This window comes from Eschrichtius robustus, chromosome 9 (genome assembly GCF_028021215.1).
Source record: "Eschrichtius robustus isolate mEscRob2 chromosome 9, mEscRob2.pri, whole genome shotgun sequence".
NCBI lineage: Eukaryota > Metazoa > Chordata > Mammalia > Artiodactyla > Eschrichtiidae > Eschrichtius > Eschrichtius robustus.
Window position 1 is genome coordinate 68,892,893 of NC_090832.1, and position 15,321 is coordinate 68,908,213.

The window sequence follows — 15,321 nt, forward strand, 5'->3', positions numbered from 1 at the left end:
GCTGCCATCTCCACACTGTGCATCACATCAGACCTTGCCAATCTGCAGATTCAGAATTTTATAAAATGTACAGCCCTTTTATGTCTGTATTGTGCCTTTATCTACTATATTAGTCTGCCCAGGCTGCCGTAACAAAATACCAGAGCCTAGGTAGCTTGAACAACAGAAATTTATTTACTCACCGCTCTGGAGGTTAGAAGTCCAAGATCAAGTTGCTGTCAGGATTGGTATTTGGTGAGGCCTCTCTTCCTGGCTTGCAGACAGCCATTTTCTCACTTTGTCCTCAAATGACCTTCCATCTATGCTGGGGAGGAAGAGGGGCAGTAGGGTGGAGAAAGAGAAAAAGAGAGGTATCTGGTGTCTTTTCCTCTACTTATAAGGACACCAATCCTATTAGATAAGGAGTCCATCCTTATGACCTCATTTAACCTTTATTACTTCCCTAAAGGTCCTATCTCCAAAGACAATCACACTGGGGGTCAGGGTTTCAACCTATGAATTTGGGGGAACACAGTTCAGTCCATAACACATACCAAACATCAGCAGTCCAAGCTAACTACATATCAGTAAAGCAGATGATTTATTTAGATATTTCATTATAGGCTATAATAATAAGTATTTCTAAAAAGAGACACATATGGTAAACACCCAACAGAATTAGATAAATTTTTCATAAGGGCGTCCCGAGTATTTTTCTTGAGAAATTAAAAATTCTTAATATACATTTATGATAACATTAGAATTGAAAATGTTCATTTCCTTTCAAGAGATCATTCCTTGAAATTTTATGTTTTTTCATAGTGATAAATACGAATCAGATTAAAGGGTTCCTCAAAAGCTGCATTTCACAGTCCTATTTGCTCTAATACATTTTATGTCAACTAACAAAATTTAATTATTGTTATTATTATAAGCTACTCAGCTTCACTAAAACTAGCTTCCTTTGTTATAAATTAATATGGCTTAGGAGAAAAATTTATTCAAGCTGAATTATGGGAGAAGAGATATTTCATTCAATATTTTAATTTTTTCAGGCAAATATGATAGCTGGCCAATTTTTTAAAATCTAGAATGTCACTTCTATTATCATTTCACAAAAACAAATATTTTATCATTGTCTAATTCATACCAAATGGCAGCAATTGATGCTCTTGTTTTTTTTCTTGTCCAAAATTAGTTTATAATTTGACCCAAGAGTTGTTGTTGCCAAGAGGTCAGTTTCTTTCTCCAGGAACACTTGACCATGCAGAGATCTGCAATCGTGAGGACATGTAATATGGATCTATCATGTTGCTTTGAAAGCTTTGAAGCCCAGATTTGACCATAACATTTAATACCAGAGTTTAGCACAGAACAAAGTTAATTGTGGAACAGTGTATACCACTGAATGGAAGTGAACCAAAATTATATTTGAAGTGGGAATAAAAGGCCTGCAGTCAAAGTTACTACACTGAAATGTCCAAGGTTTATATTCATCATTAAAAGAGACAGACCTTATACCACATAATTTTAGAATACTAGAGAAACTGTTAAGAGAAACCAACAATGCACTGTGTATGAAGGGGAGACAGAGAGAAAGAGGGGGAATAAGGAGACATTTTGCAGCTGTGAAATGTTACTACTGCTGTAGTCTTATCTAAATAGTTTTATTTTTAAAATTAAGCCTGCAATAAATACAGTTAAACACACAAAGAAATATGCATTTTTTTTAACCCAGGAATACACAATGAAGGTGAAGTTGAAGAAAACAAACTAGGCTAAATTAAATACGTAAAAAGGCCAAAATTGCCAATCCATGACCAGCCTATTTGTCTATTTTCAATTAATGGCTAAGTGAGTTTTATGTGAGATCATATTAAACCTGAGCTTCTACATTGCACGATAGGATGATCCATCATGGCTGCTAAGCCAAGAGAATTTGATCTTCAAATACTAACACTGTGAAATAAACAAACTCCTCAAACCTTAACCTAGAATCTGGTTTCAAATTCCTAAATTCTTTCTATAAAGTGCTTCTTATGTCCCTTTTGGACAGTACTAATATTTCCATTAGCTTTATTGTATATTTTTCAATCAATATAGAATCTCAGCAAGTGTTTGTTAGTTAACTTTGGTTGACTTGTTTTCTGAAACAGCAATTATTAGCAGTTATTCTCTGCAGAGAATCAGCTAAACCAACCCACGATTCTGATAGTACAGCAAGCCTGTGGAAGTTGAAAAACCTAAAAAGCTGACAGAACAATCCGGAGGAAAAATCTTATGAAAAATTTCGATCGCTCTGTAAGGTGAAAGTACTGTAGTAATGGTTCTACTTTTAGCCTCTGCTACTCATACCAGAGAAATTATCGACCATCCCATTGCTACACTGCCATTTTCTTTAACTTATAATGAAGTGTAGAATTGATCAAAAGAAGAATATATTCTGAGGAAATTTATAAAATTAATAAGTATATAAAACATGGAACTTTTCTGAGTGTAAAATTATGCATGATATATCTGGATAGAAGTTATATAAAGGATTAAAGCATCATGTGGATATATGTGTTTGAAAACTACTTTGTGTATTAATAAGTTAGAAATAAATTGTACTGAATTAGTAGATTTAGGTAAACATGACTCATTTGCTAAGAATGTGTCTTGGTCAGCAAGATACTTGGAAATAGGTCCAACAAAGAGGATGAGACCTCACAGTTTGAAGTTCCTGCAACCACAAAAAAAAAAGAAGGAGAAACAGAAGTGAAATTCGGGAGGAATTTATGCAGAAGCCAGTGATTAAGACCACAGAGAAGTGTTGGGTTTGTGAATAAAAGAATGTCCCTGAGTCCCATTTAACACAAGAAATTTTGGGCATAGTGACTGTTGTTTCTCCTGGTACCGTGGTTGCAACAGCATAAATAAACTAAGTGTTCCTGTTTGATAAATGTTATTCCACCTGTCCTACCCAAGGCAAATATACTGTGAAGCTAATGGAGCTTAAGTTTCAGGGTCCCTCACTTACACAGACTCCTTCCAAGACCATTAAGGGCCTAGAAATGATCTCATGTGGTCATAGGTTTGAGTAAAATTCGCCGAAGATATTTCCATCACGATCAGTTAAGACCTCTATTTTCTTCCATTCTGATGTTCCTTCTGATAGACTTCCCTTAGTCATGTCACATTGGAATGGCCACAGTGTGGCCAGTTAATGGGATCCAGTTAATGGGAAGTTGAACTGAGCATACATTGGTTTGGGTTTCGTGGAATGTGATTATGTGTGATGCACTATTTCTGTGTAGAGGTTAAGTATTGCTAGCCATCCAGGAATAGAAATGGCTCCCAGGAATATTCCTACTGCCCTCTGTGCCAACTCACCTGGGATCCTGTCATGTAAAGGTGCAGGGCCAGAGGTCACATTGCAACGTGACCTTATCCTGCAGTGGGTGGCACCATATATACAAAGATTAAAAGGAAAGGAGGTATGAGTCAGTCTATTGGAAATTCTTCCAATCACTAGATATGTAAAATTGTTAGGGAGAGAGAAGTCTATTTTTATCCTCCTGGTCAAAAAGGAAGTTCTGTCCTGTCGGCAACATACTCAGTAATGCAATGTACACAATTATCAATGTATCATAGTCTTTTCCCCTCTTTTGAAGGAAATTGTACATGACAGAATTTATCAGAATTACTGTTAGTATAAAAGAAGTCCGCCGTTAGTCTGGGGTAACTCCATAGCCACCAGGGACCAAGGCTCCTATATTTCTGCTCTGTCATCCTCAGTATGTGGCTTCCTTCCTCAAGGTTCCCTCATGAGTTCAGGATAATTGCTGGCGTTCTAGCTATCACGTCCACATTCCAGGCAGTAGGAAGAAGGGAGAAGAGAAGGATAAAAGGATGTGCTCCACAGCCGAACCAAATCCCGTTAAGGGGCCATTCCTGATGTTTCTCATAGCATTTCCCCTTTGGCCAGAACTAGATGCAAAGGAGGCTGAGATAGGTAGTCTTTTCAGATAGGTGATTTGCTGCTAGAATACAACTTGGAAAATGACAAGCAGGTGGACAAGTGGAAACTTTAAAAAGCAGAGAAAGCTGAAATTTAAGCATCTGCAGTCGGAAAAGCCATAAAGCAAGACAAGAATGGCTGCAGAATTGGAGGCACCTGCCACTTTGAATGGGGTGTGGATTAAAAACAAGATTAGTTGAAACTCTAATAAAAAGCAGCTAGCTATCTAGATGCCAGCCCTTACATTGCATAGCCAGGCACCTAAACCTTCCCCACCCCAACAGAAGAAGACATTCCAGGTATTCTCACTGGAAAAATCGAAACAGAGCTCTAGCCTCAGGAATATTTCAGGGAAGTAAGACAAAAGGTAAAATAGGGAGGTAAAGTTAAATTTTACATACTGAGTTGTAGAACTTTAGTCCCTGCCCTTACTCAACTCCTAGAATAATAGCAGCCAGGCTTACACTGTCTCCTGAAATACAGAACAATAACAACAGTACAAACAAACAGAAAACTAGCCCAAGAGAAAAAAACCCTACAGACGCTAACATTTGGGCATCTACAAAGTAAGGCCTGAGTACAGGTCTACAGTAAACTGTACAGTGAAGCCACTAGTTAACACATCCTGGCCAAGCTTCCAAGCCATTTTTGGTTTCTCTCTTAAATAAGAAAAGAGAGCCAAAACTCACTAGACTTTTAAGAATGTCTCTGCAAGATCGCCTTTATTGGCAATCTAAAGGCCTGTGAGCGTAAGTCCCAGAGATGCTTGCAACTAACATTTATGCTACTTCCGAAGCTCTCAGTTCAAAGAAGCATATGTTGGCCTGAAAGGCTGCAGGTGATTAAAAAAAAAAAAAAAAAGACAGTGTTCATGCTTGGTATTCTATGCTGTACTCTGTCTTGTTGTTTATTGCACCACAAGACTGATGGGGTGCAATAAATGCTCTAATGAGATGGTCTCTGACGTATATCAGGATTGGCCTAAGTGTAGAACTCCAGGCTCTTGGCCTCTAAAACTACCCAATGTAGCTGCTTGCTACTTCTCTACTGAAAACGAATTACTAGCCTGCCAGACACTGGTTGAGATGGCACCACAGTTGAGGGACAGCTAAGACCAAAGGTCCCAGTAATTTCCTGGGTAATGTCAGAGAAACAGTGGAATAAGGAAGGAGCAGCTCAGTTAGTCTCATTGATTTAATGTGACCGATACATTCAGGAACGTGTGAAAGGGGGCAGGATGGGAGGGGTCTAGAGAATTCATGGACCGGAGGCATCCACTGCCTGGAGATGACACTGTCCCTATTACATGCTGTCTTTCTAACAACGGGGACTACAGTTCAGAAAGGTGTGACTAAGCTTCATTTATTGATGACAGTGTCCACACCCCTTGTAGTAGAAGGCAAGGGAAAGTCAGCCCGCAGGGCCTAGTTATATATTATGTGGCTGGCTGTACATTCCAATGTCCGTCTTAGCTTAGTTTCCCCTGAAAGCAGAACTGGAGACATACTCTCAGGTGCATGTAACTTATTTGAAAGGTAATCGCAGAAAATGGAGGCAAGGAGAGAAAGCCAATAAAATGTGTGTCATTGAATGGTTACCACCCTGTACAGCTCGGGCTCAATCCTGCTTGGGACCCTCTAAAGAACTATAGAATCCTCTTGGAATTTTATGCTATTGATAAACTGCACGTATAATTAAATAAAACATAATATTTATATTATGTATAGAGAAAAATTAAGTAAAAATTTAATTATAACATTTATATAAAAATAATTTTACAAACCCTATTCTGAGAACTAAAGTTCTATTGATTGTTATTATGAGCACAAGTATGGCCCTTTAAGTTTTTAAAATGCTAACAAATGAGATTAAAATTCATTTTGAAGAGACCTGATTTTAAAAGTCTCTAGTTTCTTGATGTTGGTTCCAATAGTCGGTTCATTTGAAGTTTGGACTAACTTCAAAGGAACTCACTTCTGTTTTTAGGATTTGAGGGTAGAGGAGAAACTCCAGCCCAAGAAGGGGGCTCTATAAGCGCTTCCCAGAGGAGGATGAGAAGGAAAAGGAGGTCTCTACAGGAACTGCTTGCATCTGGAGTGACGATAACGTCATATTGGAGGGAGGTGGGTGAATGTGGCCTGGCAGCACAGGAGGCCTCTGCTTTCAGACCAAGGCCCACAATCTGGAGGGACAACAGGGAGTTATTGTTTGGAAAATTTATTGAGATGTGGTGACTCCTAGTTCAGTGACCAGATCATTCTTGCAACTTCAGCCATCAGCTCCTTTTTTCTTGAGTGTCTGGATCTTTCATCTACTTCTTTTTATTAGGGAAGTATTATTTTATTATTTCCTCCTTCAGGATAGAGTTGGTACTCGTCAGCATTCCATAGGTGACCGCCAGGCTCTGAGTTTTTGTTGACTCTTTCTCTAGGCTAATATCCTCCAAAGATGACTCAGTTGCTACAGTCCCCCTTTGAACAGTGCCATCCTTGCCAAGGAGTTGACACTTCTCTTGAATTTGTGCTGCCAATGTTTGTGAAATTTCAGCCAGCATTGTGAAAGCAGCATTTCCCGTTTCACATGACGCCAGCTTCCAGACAACTAGACAAGTCTAAACAAATATGAGACCCACTAAAAAGCCGATGACAGGCACACACACCATGGACTCTGGCTGGAGGCTGCAGAGGGCAGGGCCCGGGTTCCCGTCATCCAGCCATGGCTCCACCACCACTGCTTGTGGCTTTCCAAGGATGCCTGAAGCCAAGCTCTGTGTGGCTTGAAGCCCTTCCGTGGCACTGAAGCCCACCACAGAGTTCTGTGGAGTAACCACACCTCTACCAGCTCACAAAAACTTCTGAGATCCCTCTAGTTACCCCTGCAACATCCCACACTGGCAACCTAAGCAGGCCACCAGTGGAGCTGGCCCAGAGAATGGATAGATCAACTTTAAAAAGTTTCTCAAAATTACTGTCCACTACCCCTCTTCTCTTCTTAATTAAGAAAAAATTATGAAACTTTTTATTTTTCAGCTGCATTGCACAGCATGCGGGATCTTAATTCCCTGACCAGGGATGGAACCCATGCCCCCCGCAGTGGAAGCTCAGAGTCTTAACCACTGGACCACCAGGGAAGTCCTAAAACATTTTTATTAAGGTAAAATATAGGGGACTTCCCTGGTGGCACAGTGGTTGAGAATCCGCCTGCCAAGCCAGGGGACGTGGGTTGGATCCCTGGTCCGGGAGGATCCCACATGCCACAGAGTGGCTAAGTCCGAGCGCCACAACTACTGAGCCTGTGCTCTAGAGCCCACGAGCCACAACTACTGAGGCCCACGTGCCTAGAGCCTGTGCTCCACAACAAGAGAAGCCACTGCAATGAGAAGCCTGCGCACCGCAGTGAAGAGTAGCCCCTGCTCACCGCAACTAGAGAAAGCCTGCGCGCAGCAACGAAGACCCAATGCAGCCAAAAAATAAATAAAAATTAAAAAAATATATATATATATACATTCTGTGATGTACCCATATTGTAAATGTATATGCTTTGATGACTTTTGACAACTATATACACCTGTATAACCAATATGCCAATGTAGATATGGAACACTTTCATCACCTTCAGAAAGTTCCCTCATTCCCCCTTCCAGGAGTCCCTACTTCCTAAAGGCAATCATCTCTTTGATTTTTATCGACATATATTAATTTGTACTCTTTTTGAACTTCATATAAATGGCATCATGCAGAATGTACTCTTTTGTATCTGGCTTCTTTTGCTTAACATCATGTGTTTGGGGTTCATCCATGTTGGTCCACCCCTTCCTTCATTCTGAGTCGAATGCCACTGTACAAGCACACATGATTGGACATCAGCCCACCCCCCTTGCTCCCCATTCACTCCGCCTCCTCCCATCCCCCTCCTTTATTTTACTGACTGAAATACTTTGGGAAAGAAAACTTCCCTCATCAACCATTTGGGTTTCCCTGAGGTATAAATTTGTACAGAAAAGTTAGGCTTAAAAGGTGATCAATTAGACTGCTTTTTAGTGTAAGTATGACCTTGCACTCTTACAGATATTTGATATGTTTTAATTCATTGCACTTACTATTATTATCAATACTCAAATTATCCCTTCTTTAGCTAGTATTGTCTTTTGAATCCTTTTGACAGGACCCCAGAAGCCTTTGATGGCTTTTTTCCTTCTGAAGTGACAAGTTATTCCGGGTTTATCTTGTACATTTCCTGCCTCAGACCTGACATTAGCCACTCTTTCAAAGTCATGGCTCCTTTGAGGAGAAAATGATATTTAGAGACTATAGTCTGTGCTCGGGGTGCTGAGTGCTACTGGACTGGTCATTGTTTCTAAGCCTTTTCAGTGAACAAAGCTAAGAAATATTATTTAAATTGAGATATATTTGACATATAACACTATATTAGTTTTAGGCATATAACATAATGATTTGATGTACATATATATTGTGAAATGATTACCACAAAAAGTATAGTTAACATGCATTACCACATGTAGATACAAATTTTTGTTTTCTTATGATGAGAACTTTTAAGATCTACTCTTCTAACAACTTTCAAATATATAATACAGTATTGTGAACTATAGTCACCATGCTGCACATTACATCCCCAGGATTTATTTTCTTATAACTGGAGATTTGTACCTTTTGGTTACCTTCACTCATTTTGTTGAGTGAAAATGGTAACCACCAATCTGTTCTCCGAATCTGTGAGCTCCATTTTTTAAGAACCCATATATAAGTGAGATCATATACTATTTGTCTTTCTCTATCTGACTTAGGAAATATTTTTTTTTTAAAGAGAAAACATATCAGGGACTTCCCTGGTGGCGCAGTGGTTAAGAATCTGCCTGCCAATGCAGAGGACATGGGTTCGATCCCTGGTACAGGAAGATCCCACATGCCACGGAGCACCTAAGCCCGTGCGCCACAACTACTGAGCCTGCACTCTAGAGCCCACGAGCCACAACTACTGAGCCCATGTGCCACAACTACTGAAGCCCGCGTGCCTAAAGCCTGAGCTCCGCAACAAGAGAAACCACTGCAATGAGAAGCCCGCGCACCGCAACAAAGAGTAGCCCCCGCTCGATGCATCTAGAGAAAGACTGCGTGCAGCAACAAAGACCCAATGCAACTAAATACATAAATAAATAAACAAACAAATAAATAAATAAAAGAATGTACTCCCAGACATATGAAAAAAAAAGAGAAAACATATCACATGCAAGAACCTTTTAACTGATCTGCTTATACCAGTTTCTACTTCACTACTCCTTCCAACTCATGCTCTGCATTTCTGTCAGAATCATCCTTATAAAACACAGATCTGATCTTCATAATCCCCTGCTTAAAAACTTGTGATGGAGTCCCATTGCCAAAAGGATTAAGCCAAAGCCCCTTGGCATGGTATACATACAGATCCTCTAAAAATTTGTCTCCTAGTTTCCATTCCAACCTCTTTAACATTCATTCTTCCCTCTCCTATAGTTCAGCACACCATACTGCTCCCACCACACTGTGCCTTTTCTCATCTGGTTCACTTTCTCTGAAATGCCCTGATTTTTCTATTTCTTGGTAAATTTGTATTCATCCTTCAATAAATATCTCAAACATCAATTTTCTCTAAAATAAATTGCAGTCTCCTTTCTCTACAGAGGACTAATCTGTTTCCATCATATCCTACACAGTATTCCAAATGTCTTTACGTAGCACTAATGAAACTATATAATAATGATTTGTTTACATGCATCTCTCTCTAGCTAGAATGTCCCCCAAAATGTTGGACACTTACCATTAGTGGTACTGTAGATGGTTTTATGTGTTACACTGATATGACATTAAATATTGAATTGCATAGTGTGAGAGTTATTCCCCTTTTAATACTTTAGGGAGAAAGTTTTAGTTTTGTGCTTATGGCTTTAACATCTCTCTATTATTGTGTGATTAATTTCCCTTTTTTAAGAGAGAGCAGGCCTCAGGCTTAAAACTTTGTAGATAACAATAATTGGCTAGAATTTATATATTTCTTCATGACATTTACTGATGATTACTTTCTGTCTATGAAACTTTAAAAATGAATATTGATGAGTGACTTCCCTGGTGGTCCAGTGGGTAAGACTCTGTGCTCCCAATGCAGGGGGCCTGGGTTCATTCCCTGGTCGGGGAACTAGATCCCACATGCATGCCGCAACTAAGAAGTCCGCATGCCGCAACTAAGAAATCTGCATGCCACAACTAAGAAGCCTGCATGCCGCAACTAAAAGATCCCGTGTGCCACAACGAAGACCTGGCGCAGCCAAAATAAATAAATAAAATAAATATTAAAAAAAAGATAACAAGGTCAACACATAAAATCAATTGTATTTCTAAGAAAAATTAATATTGATGATAGATTTTTCTTTTAAAATAAAAGTGAGATGAAGAAAAATAGTAAGCATATAATGGTAACAAAGTGCATCATTATGGCAAAATTCTCGTAGGATGTGTGAAAATGACTTAACTCTGGGAAACACTGGGCTAGGTCCTTCACAAGCAGGAGGCATAACTTCTATTTTCATCCCCAGTTCCTAGTACTATGTTTAATATACAGTAGATCATCACTAAACATTTGTCACATTAAGTTAGGAAGAAACACCCACCTCCAACATTTTCAAGATTCAATGTCATTTTGGGGGATACATACCTAAAGTGACAGGCCTTCTGTAATCTGACTTTTCTGAAAAAGTTAAATAATATCCATTGTTATCATATAAATGACTTTTAAAATGATTTCCTATAGCTACCATGGAAGAAATCAAATTCACAAGAGGATACGACCATAGATTCTCCAACTGGGTTGTGTGGAATGAGGTCTTAAAAGCCAAAGTTCAGGGGCAATAGAAGAAGGTTAACAATACATTCTATTCAAATCACCACATCAGTTTTCACCATCAAGGTCATGGTACATTTTAAGGGAGGGTAGACCAGAAGAGCTCTCACTAGAGGTGAGCTAGCACCATCTGTTGGGGAGTGAGTTCACAGCATAAGATGATATCAGGTGACTTCATTACTCCGGAATTTATTTCTCCAAAGTACTTTCTTTTCATCATACAGATTTCAAGACACTCCTGCATATCTAAGTACAATTTAATTTTCAGTCAGGTCTAGTTCTCTACTATGATAGTCAAAAACAAAACTCTTTAATTAATCTGATTATAGTGTACTAGTTTTTCATGATTTGACTCTTTAATTACAGACCTGATAATTAGACTACTTTGACCCACTTAAGAAATGGAAAAAAGGTTAGTAAGATTATACAGCCACGTGGATTATAGGTTTGCTGTAGAATAACAAATATGTGTTGCACAAAACAAAAACAAACTCATAGATACAGAGAACAAGCGGGTGGCTGCCAGAGGGTGGTGGAGGGGTGGGCAAAATAGGTGAAGGAGGTTAAGAGGTACAGACCTCCAGTTATAAAATAAATAAGCAACGGGGATGTAATATACAGCATAAGGATATGGTCAATAATACTGTAATAACTTCGTGTGGGGATAGATGATTATTAGACTTATTGTGGTGATCATTTCATAATGTATGTAAATGTGAAATCACTATGTAGTACACCTGAAACTAACATAATGTACGTCAACTAAACTTTAAATAAATAAATAAATAAATAAATATATAAAGCAAAAAACAAAAATACATTGTTTGTTCTTATAAACCAGCCTTGGTATCTCTTGATTATCTGTGGTTATTAGAAATAGAGGTAGCCTTAAATTTTAAACTTTACAAATAAGCTAGAAACAGTCATTTTCTCCTTTCACACTCCTTCCCAAAAAATCTATAGATGAAATTGAGAGGGTAGTGTTTCTCTTGTTTACCATTTGGAATAGATGCTCCAGAGTGACAAAAAGGGAAGAGATAGCCAGCTGAGTGTGTGAAGGTAGGTGGAAAATGAGGGGGAAATCATAAGCGCTTAGATTCTAAATGACAACAAGTGTGTTACCAGCAGTTTCCCCAGAGACAGGGCTTAGGAGTAAAGTTTCAAACATTAGAAATAAATTTGTATGTGCCTCTATTTTAAACATAACTTACAGATGACCGATCTTAAAGATTTGTCCACTAAGACAAGTTTTAACAAGTTGAAAAAAGATTTTGAATTTTTTCTTGCTATATGCTTTATGGAACTGTGATTTCAATGGAGAGGTTTAGAATCTGTTTACTTTTGAAAAGTGAGCTAAAGTAATGACATTATTTAAATGAGAAATAACCTTATCTGTTTTCCTAAAGTATTTTCCAATCGAAGTCTCTCTCTTATAGGGAAAAACCAAGAAGCATTAGATTGTAACGTTTAATTATTTATTTTTATGGAGCTTTAACTGATATAACATTGTGTACATTTAAGGTGTACAACATATTGATTTGATACATTTATATATTGCAACATGATTACAATTTGCTAACACTTCTATCACATCACATAATTATTATTTCTTTTTTGTGGTGAGGATAAAGTGTAATTTTGAAACTGTATTATTATTATTATTTTATTTATTTATTTTTGGCCTCACCCCACGGCTTGCAGGATGTTAGTTCCCTGACCAGGGATTGAACCCTAGCCCTTAGGCAGTGAAAGCGCGGGGTCCTAACCACTGGACTGCCAGGGAATTCCCATTAAAACTGTATTAAATGGAAAGGACATAGTAGTTGCTGCAAAGAACAATACATTCAACTCTGCTGTACAACAGGGGCTATCGTTATTAAATAATTATCAGGTTTTGCCAGTGGTATACTCCTTGGGAATTCTCTGGCAATTTAGAGAGAACATTAACTCTCCCAAGCCTGTAGGGTACCATTTAATGCCTTAAAGCAATGATTCTTAAAGTGATACTTTTACTAAATGCACCTAGCTAAATTCTAGGACTTAGGGTAAATATTAATATGTTTGTGAACCTGGTGACAGGCAGGGTAATTAGTCTTGACCTAAGCCTTTTTTCCCTGCATGTTTAAGAGTACCCCAAAACGCCAAGGGAAGGGTAAAGCACAGCTGCATCGGTCACTCATGTCAACTGGTTTAAGGACCTGGTCAAGACGCTGGCACAGCCTAGCCCTGTGTAACATTCTTCAGTTGTCCATGCCTGATAACGGCCATCCTCCAGCCTTCCAACTAGAAAGCAGTTTACTTATGCTTCTTTACACTCCGTTGCCTCGAATCAGACTTGGAAATAGGAAGGGCGTACATGTCATGCAATATAAAGAATTAGGGACTTCCCTGGTGGCGCAGTGGATGAGACTCTGTGCTCCCAATGCAGGGAGCCAGGGTTCGATCCCTGGTCAGGGAACTAGATCCCACATGTGTGCCGCAGCTAAGAGTTTGCATGCTGCAACTAAGGAGCCCGCCTGCCGCAACTAAGACCTGGCACAGCCAAATAAAGAATTAAGGTTCCATAACTTATTTATTTGTTTATTATTTTAAATTAAAATTGTATACATCTAAGGTGTACAACATGATAATTTGATATACACACATAGTGAAATGATTCCCACAGTCAAGCTAATTAATATATCCATCTCCTCACAGTTACCATGTCCATAACTTATTTTATTTATTTATTTTAAATGTAATACTGTTTATTTAACTTCAAAAACATTTCAGAATTCTAAACATACAAAAAAAAGTAACAGAATGTTGCAGATCGTGTTTAGTACAGAAGGTTCTTGAACTTTCATCAATGCAGTGGCTCTTGGCTTTGCTGACAATGAAGAGTTCTATGGTTTGTGTAAAAAACAAACAGTTTAAAACTACCGCACTTCAACTAAAAGGGATCCAAAACACTTCTCATGCCAGCTGACCCCCCCAGCCTTTTCCACAGCTAAGAATGGCAGCGGGATGCTATGTCTCTATATACAGAAACAAGACAACCTGAAGCTAAATGGATGCCCACTGCAGTGTCCACAGGTCCAGCCCCACAGTGCACACCCTGAGCTACGGCCCCTCCGGAAGGCATCGCTCCTACAGCCTCCACGCCAGCAAGGAGCGTCAAGAGTGTGTCTCAGTTGCTTTGTTCTTTTTACAAACTATAGATATGTACAGTTGAGAACTCGTGATTCCTAGCCAATGACCATAGAGTTAACACACCACCTCACAAATTAAAAAAAAAAAAGAGAATGCCAGAAACATCTTTAAATGCCTTGTCACACTAACAGCAAGGTGCACAGAGTGAGAAGAACACGAGAGTCTTTTCATTTTAAAAATGTTTGGAAATATGTACAACTTTGATACAGTTTCCGGGTGCTCCAGACACCCATGGCCACTTCATGTAAACCACTGACAATTGCTAGAGCACTTTGAGAGACTACGATATGATCATGATCCAATTGGGTAATTCAATCTAATGAGGGCAACAGACACGTCTCGGGCAAGAGGTGTGTCAATCACGGCGGTCCCTACTCTAAGGTATTCACAAGGAGACAGGTCAACAGTTTTTTTTATTCATCCTCCTCCCCCTCCCCCTCCTCTTCCACCTTTTTCCGGGCAACTTTAGCAGGACCCTTGGCACCATCAAACTTCCCTTTAGACTTACAGTCTGCGACATCCTTCTCGTATTTCTCCTTCAGCTTCGCTGCCTTGTTGATATATGGCTGCTTCTCGCTGTCACTTAAGTTATTACACATCTCGCCCAGCTTCTTTGCCACATCTCCAATAGAGATGCCAAGGTTTGTAGATTTGATCTTGGGGCGGAATTCGGAACAGAACAGGAAAAATCCAGACGGTGGCCTGTTGGGGGCATTCGGGTCCTTCTTCTTCTTGCCTCCCTTAGCTGGTTCGTAATCCTTCATTTCCCGATCATAGCGCACTTTATCTGCCTTTGCCATTTCATCAAATTTAGACTTCTCTTTCCCAGACATTGTCTTCTACCTCTCAGAGCACTTCTTGGAAAATTCTGCAAAATTGACAGGGACCTCGGGGTTTTTCTTCTTAGGTTCCTCTGTGCACATCTGCACAAAGAAGGCATAAGCAGACATCTTGCCCTTTGGTTTCTTGGGTCACCTTTAGCCATCTTGACTGTATTGTTCGCTAGTCTGGGCAGCACAGGGCATGACGCGTGGCTCAGCGCTCCACAGCTGTGTGCTCCATAACTTATTTTAAATCAATTCCAGCTACCTTTAAAGTTCAAGTTTCTAATTGAACCTCCTTCCACAGTTTAAGTCCCTTTCCTCAAATACTTCTATCAATAGGAACAGGAAAAAAACCTCCTACCTAGTCACTAAGTCTTTTCAGATATGCCAATAAAAGCTTTTTTCAAACTGCAAAGAGCTTTGTAGGGTTTT

The 15,321-nt window shown here is 39.2% G+C and overlaps 1 pseudogene; it reads right to left on the reverse strand.

Moving 5' to 3' along the window:
* Positions 1-14,478: 14,478 nt before the first annotated feature.
* On the reverse strand, positions 14,479-15,056 carry LOC137769319 (high mobility group protein B3 pseudogene; annotated as a pseudogene).
* Between the last annotated feature and the right edge of the window lie 265 nt (positions 15,057-15,321).